This window comes from Cetorhinus maximus, chromosome 1 (genome assembly GCF_964194155.1).
Source record: "Cetorhinus maximus chromosome 1, sCetMax3.hap1.1, whole genome shotgun sequence".
Lineage (NCBI taxonomy): Eukaryota > Metazoa > Chordata > Chondrichthyes > Lamniformes > Cetorhinidae > Cetorhinus > Cetorhinus maximus.
In genome coordinates, this window is record NC_135879.1 from 187,443,659 (window position 1) to 187,451,223 (window position 7,565).

Here is a 7,565-nt window from a genome sequence, read left to right on the forward strand (position 1 = left end):
CTGTGGCACCCCACTAGTTACAGCTTGCCATCCAGAAAAAGACCCATTTATCCCGACTCTGCTTTCTGTTGGTTAGCCAATCCTCTATCCAAGCTAATATATTACCCCTAACTCTGTGAGATCTTATCTTGTGCATTAATCTTTTGTGTGGCACCTTATCAAAGGCCTTCTGGAAGTCCAGATATACTACATCTACACTTTGCTTGTCACATCTTCAAAGGACTCGAGAAAATTAGTCAAACATGATTTACTCTTCATAAAACCATGCTGACTCTGATGGATTGCATTTTGACTTTCCAAATGCCCCATTACTACTTCCTTAATAATGGATTCCAACAATTTCCTAATGACAGACGTTAAACTAACTGGTCTATAGTTTCCTACTTTTTGAATAAGGGCGTTATATTACCATTTTTCCAATCCACTGGAACCTTTCCAGAATCCAGGGAATTTTGGAATATTATAGCCAATGCATCCACTATCTCTGCTGCCACTTCCTTTAAGACTCTGGGATGTAGGCCATCAGGTCCTGGGGACTTGTCACCCTTTAATCCCAATAGTTTTCTCAGTGCTTTTTCTTTAGTGATGGTGATTGTTCTAAGTTCCTTCTTCTCTATACCCTCTGCACTGCCTGTTACTATTGGGATGGTACTAGTGTGCTCCACTGTGAAAACTAAAGCAAAACATTGATTAAGCATCTCTGCCATTTCTGAGTTCCCCATTATTAATTCCCCAGTCTCATCCTCAAAAGGGACCAACATTCACTTTAGCTACTCTCTTTCCTTTTATATACTTGTAGAAGCTTTTGCTATTAGTTTTTATATTTTGCGCTAGTTTTCTTTCATAATTTACCTTTTCTCTTTTTATTATTTTTTTAGTAACCCTTTGTTGATCTTTAAAAGTTTCTCAATCTTCCAGCCTGCCACTGACCTTTGCAATTTGCTATGCCTTAGTTTTTGCCTTTATGTTATCTTTAACTTCCTTGCTTAGTCATGGATGCTTTCCCCCCCTCTTACCATCTTTCTTCCTCTTTGGACTAAATTTTACTTGGGAGGAATTGAATATCTCCTTAAATATCTGCCACTGTTCATCAACTGTCCTACCTTGCAGTCTTCTTGCCCAGTCCACGAGGGCCAAATGTGCCCTCATACCTATGTAGTTACCTTTGTTTAACTCCAGAATACTAGTGTGGGACTTAAATTTCTCATGCTCAAACTTAGCTTGAAATTCTAGCATGCTATGATCACTCTTCCCTAGAGTATCCTTTACTATGAGATCATTAATTAATCCCATCTCATCACACAAAACCAAATCCAGAATAGCCTGCTCCCTGGTTGGTTCCACAACATATTGCTCCAAGAAATAATCTCTAATACACTCCATGAACTCTCCCTCAAGGCTACCCTTGCTAATTTGATTAGTCCAGTCTATATGCACATTAAAATCATCCATGATTATTGCCTTGCCTTTCTTACATGCTCTCAGTATTTCCTGGTTTATACAGTGCCCTACTGCTGAACTACTGTTTGGGGACCTATAGATTACTCCCATCAGGGACTTCTTTCCCTTGCTATTTCTTATTTCTACCCAGACTGACTCTATGTCTTGCTCTCCAGTGCCTATATCATTCCTCACAATAGCACTGATCTCTTCCTTTACTAGCAAAGCTACACCACCTCCTTTCCCTTCCTGCCTATCCTTCCAAAACACTGAGTACCCTTGGATATTCAACTCTCAAACTTGATTTCCCTGTAACCACGTCTCAGTAATCGCCACCAAATCATACATATTTGTCTCTATTTGCGCTGTTAACTTATTAGTTTTATTCCGAATGCTACGCGCATTCAGATACAAAGCCTTTAAGTTTGCCCTATTGTCAATTTTCCCTACTCTTACAATGATTCCTTGGTGCAATATGGCATTCACACACTCTGTCCCTTCCTTTCACTTTTTGGTAACAATCAGCCTCGTCACTAACCTGCACTCTTACCCTCTCCTTAAACTTTGATTTTTTATATTTCCATGCAACTGAACCCTCCCCCTACTATTTGGTTTAAAGCCCTATCTACAACCCTAGTTATGCGATTCGCCAGGACACTGGTCCCAGGATGATTCAACTGGAGCCCGTCCGAATGGACTAGCTCCCTCTCTGCTCAGTACTGGTGCCAATGTCCCATGAATTTGAACCCATTTCTCCCACACCAATCTGAGGCACGCATTTACCTCTTTAATCTTATTGAGCCTGTGCCAATTAGCTCGTGGCTCAGGTAGTAATCCGGAGATTATTACCTTTTTGGTTCTGCTTTTTAATTTAGCCCTTAGCTCTGCTCCTCAGCAGAACTTCTTTCTTCATTGTACCTATATCGTTGGTACCTACGTGGACCACGACAACTGGATCTTTCCTCTCCCACTCCAAGTTCCTCTGCAGCCCAGACGAGGTATCCTTAACCCTGGCACCAGGTAGGCAACACAGTCTTCGGGACTCTTGATCTAAGCTACAGAGAACAGTATCTATTCCCCTAACTGTACTATCCCCGATTACAACTACATTTCTCTTTTCTCCCCCAACTTGAATGGCTCCCTGTACCACGGTGCTATGGTCAGTTTGCTCATCCTCCCTGCAGTCCCTGCTCTCGTGCACACAGGGAGCAAGAATCTTGAACCTGTTGGATAAGGGCAAGGGCTGAGGCTCCTGCAGTGCTACTTTCTAGATCCCTCTACCTGCCGCACTCATAGTCACACCCTCCTGTCCCTGACCACTGGCCGAATTTAAGGTAGTTAATCTAAGGGGTGTGACTGTCTCCTGAAACAGTGTCCAGGTAACTCTCCCCCTCCCTGATGTGTCGCAGTATCCGAAGCTCAGACTCCAGCTCATCAACTCTGAGCCAGAGTTCCTCGAGCAACCAACATTTGCAACAGATGTGGTCACTAGAAACCACAATGGGGTCCACCAGCTCCCATATCATGCAACTACAACACATCACCTCGCCCTGCATCTCTATTTTATTTAATTAGTTTTTCAATTTGTTTTTTAATTTCCTACTGGTCTTTAGTTTATCAATTTGTAAAATATTTCTCCTATTTACCTTTAATCTGAAAGCAAGTTAGAATAGAGATTCAACATACACTTTTTAAAATCAACTGGAACTCACACTCTCTGCTGAGTTGAAGCTGAAGTGTTAGGCATATGATCCTGGGCTCCATTAGTCACCTTTAATCTGAAATCAACTTAGAATAGGTAGTTCAAACTAGCAGTTACTCACCAACCAACGAACTTACAGTTTTCCTATAATGTCAATCTTTGTTTTTCTTCTTTTTTTTTGTAAAAATATACTTTATTCATAAAATATCTTCAATCACATTCCAAACCATTTCAAAAACAACATTACAAGGGTACAATCCAGGTTAAACTTTTACAAGATGTATCACCAGGTGCATCAGTACAAACAATATTACAATCATTTACAGCCTTTCATTTTGATCTGTACAGCCCGAGGGGCTCTAAACAGTTCCCAGTCTCTCGGTGCGCTGTGGTAGAAAGGTCTTAGACAGCGACCCTTCCCCATTGCGCCTTTGCGGCAGCTGCCCCAAGCTTTAGTGCGTCCCTCAGCACGTAGTCCTGGACTTTGGATTGTGCCAGTCCGCAACAATCGGTCGGGGACAACTCTTTGTGCTGGAAGACCAACAAGTTTCGGGCAGACCAAAGCGCGTCTTTCACCGAGTTGATGATCCTCCAGCTGCAGTTGATGTTTGTCTCGGTGTGTGTCCCTGGGAACAGCCCGTAGAGCACAGAGTCCTGTGTCACAGAACTGCTCGGGATGAACCTCGACAGCAACCACTGCATCTCTCTCCAGACTTTCTTTGCAAAGGCACAATCCACAAGGAGGTGAACAACGGTCTCTTCCCCACCACAGCCACCTCGAGGGCAACGTGCGGAGGGGGTGAGCCTCCTGGCGTGTAGGAAGGATCTGACGGGGAGGGCCTTTCTCACCACCAGCCAAGCTACGTCTTGGTGCTTGTTGGAAAGTTCTGGCGATGAGGCACTTTGACAGTCTGCTCGGGGAACCATCCCACAGGGTCCACCCTCTCCTTTTCCCTCAGGGCCTCTAGGACGTTACGTGCTGACCACTGCCTGATGGACTTGTGGTCAAAGGTGTTTTTCTGCATAAATTTTTCCACCAGGGACAGGTGGTACGGCACGGTCCAACTACTTGGAGCGTTCCGCGGCAGCGTGGCCAGACCCATCCTTCGCAACACCGGGGACAGGTAGAACCTCAGCACGTAGTGACACTTGGTGTTTGCGTACTGAGGGTCTACGCACCGCTTGATGCAGCCACACACAAAGGTGGCCATCAGTATGAGGGCGATGTTGGGCACGTTTTTTCCCCCTTTATCTAGAGGCTTGTACATCGCGTCCCTGCGGACACGATCCATTTTCGACCTCCAGATAAAGCGGAAGATGGCTCGAGTGATCGCCATCGCGCAGGAGTCTGGAATGGGCCAGACCTGCACCACGTACAGCAACAGCGAGAGTATCTCACACCTGATGACCAGGTTCTTTCCCGCAATGGAGAGGGAGCGTCGCTCCCACATGCCCAGTTTCCTTTTCACCATAGCCACTCGCTCCTTCCAGTTTCTAACGCATGCCCCGGTCCCTCCGAACCATATCCCCAGCACCTTCAGGCCGTCAGCCCTGACTTTTTTTTTTTTTATTGTAAAAATATACTTTATTCATAAAAATCTTCAATCACATTCAAAACCATTTCAAAAACAACATTACAAGGGTACAATCCAGGTTAAACTTTTACAAAATGTATCACCAGGTGCATCAGTACAAACAATATTACAGTCATTTACAGCCTTTCATTTTGATCTGTACAGCCCGAGGGGCTCTAAACAGTTCCCAGTCTCTCGGTGCGCTGTGGTAGAAAGGTCTTAGACAGCGACCCTTCCCCATTGCGCCTTTGCGGCAGCTGCCCCAAGCTTTAGTGCGTCCCTCAGCACGTAGTCCTGGACTTTGGATTGTGCCAGTCCGCAACAATCGGTCGGGGACAAATCTTTGTGCTGGAAGACCAACAAGTTTCGGGCAGACCAAAGCGCGTCTTTCACCGAGTTGATGATCCTCCAGCTGCAGTTGATGTTTGTCTCGGTGTGTGTCCCTGGGAACAGCCCGTAGAGCACAGAGTCCTGTGTCACAGAACTGCTCGGGATGAACCTCGACAGCAACCACTGCATCTCTCTCCAGACTTTCTTTGCAAAGGCACAATCCACAAGGAGGTGGACAACGGTCTCTTCCCCACCACAGCCACCTCGAGGGCATCGTGCAGAGGGGGTGAGACTCCTGGCGTGTAGGAAGGATCTGACGGGGAGGGCCTTTCTCACCACCAGCCAAGCTACGTCTTGGTGCTTGTTGGAAAGTTCTGGCGATGAGGCATTCTGCCAAATGACTTTGACAGTCTGCTCGGGGAACCATCCCACAGGGTCCACCCTCTCCTTATCCCTCAGGGCCTCTAGGACGTTACGTGCTGACCACTGCCTGATGGACTTGTGGTCAAAGGTGTTTTTCTGCATAAATTTTTCCACCAGGGACAGGTGGTACGGCACGGTCCAACTACTTGGAGCGTTCCGCGGCAGCGTGGCCAGACCCATCCTTCGCAACACCGGGGACAGGTAGAACCTCAGCACGTAGTGACACTTGGTGTTTGCGTACTGAGGGTCTACGCACCGCTTGATGCAGCCGCACACAAAGGTGGCCATCAGTATGAGGGCGCTGTTGGGCACGTTTTTTCCCCCTTTATCTAGAGGCTTGTACATCGCGTCCCTGCAGACACGATCCATTTTCGACCTCCAGATAAAGCGGAAGATGGCTCGAGTGATCGCCGTCGCGCAGGAGTGTGGAATGGGCCAGACCTGCGCCACGTACAGCAACAGCGAGAGTACCTCACACCTGATGACCAGGTTCTTACCCGCAATGGAGAGGGAGCGTCGCTCCCACATGCCCAGTTTCCTTTTCACCATAGCCACTCGCTCCTTCCAGTTTCTAACGCATGCCCCGGTCCCTCCGAACCATATCCCCAGCACCTTCAGGCCGTCAGCCCTGACAGTGAAGGGGACAAAGGATCGGTCAGCCCACTTCCCAAAGAACATGGCCTCGCTCTTCCCACGATTTACCTTGGCTCCCGAGGCCAGTTCGAACTGGTCGCAGACGTGCATCAGTCTGCGCACCGACAGCGGATCCGAGCAGAAGACGGCGACGTCGTCCATGTACAGGGAGGCTTTTACCTGAGTGCCTCCACTGCCTGGGATCGTCACTCCTGTTATGCCCGGATCCTTCCTGATGGACTCGGCAAAGGGTTCTATGCAGCACACAAAAAGGACAGGCGAGAGAGGGCAGCCCTGCCTGACTCCAGATTTAATCGGAAAGCTATCTGTTTCCCACCCATTGATTGAGACTGCGCTACTGATGTTAGTGTAGAGCAGTTGGATCCAATTTCGAATTCCCTCCCCAAAGCCCATTTTGGAGAGCACATCCCCCATGTAGGTGTGCGATATTCTGTCAAAGGCCTTCTCCTGATCCAAGCTGATGAGGCAGGTATCCACACCCCTGTCCTGTACATAGGCAATCGTATCCCTGAGCAGCGCCAGGCTGTCAGAGATCTTCCTGCCTGGCACAGAGCAGGTCTGGTCAGGGTGAATCACCAATTCCAGAGCGGATTTGACCCGGTTGGCGATGACCTTGGACAGAATCTTATAGTCCATATTCAACAGTGAAATGGGTCGCCAATTTCTAATTTCCTCCCTTTCCCCCTTGTGCTTGTAGATGAGGGTGATGATGCCTTTCCTCATGGATTCTGACATGCTGCCGGCCAGGAGCATACTCTCGTACACTTCTAGCAGGTCTGGGCCGATCAAGTCCCACAGAGCCGAATACAACTCCGCCGGCAGGCCGTCGCTTCCGGGGGTTTTACTCTTCTCGAAGGACTCGAGGGCCTTAGTCAGTTCGTCAGGAGTTAGCGGTTTGTCTAGGCTCTCCCGAGTACTGTGGTCTAGGACCTCCGTGATAGAGGACAGGAAGGACTGGGAGGCCGTGCTGTCCGTGGGCTTCACGTCATACAGTCAGGCCGTCAGCCCTGACAGTGAAGGCGATGGTGACTGCAAAGGACACTCTTCCCAGGCTGCTTCACAGTGATGGCGACTGCAGAGGACACTCTTCCCAGGCTGCTTCACGGTGATGGTGACTGCAGCGGATACTCTTCCCAGACTGCTTCACAGCAATGGTGACTGCAGAGGACACTCTTCCCAGGCTGCTTCACGGTGATGGTGACTGCAGAGGACACTCTTCCCAGACTTTTAGTCATACTCTGCTGTTTTTATTATTCTGACCAATCATCTTTGTGCAGTTAAGCACTGTTCCAGGTTTTACCCATGCCAGCCTGTTCCAGGGTTTACCCACTCCAGCCTGTTCCAGGTTTTAGCCAATTCAGCCTACTCCAGGTTTTACCCATTCCAACCCAACCTCTATGAAACGCTGTTCCATGTTTTGTCAATTCCAGCTACCATAAAAC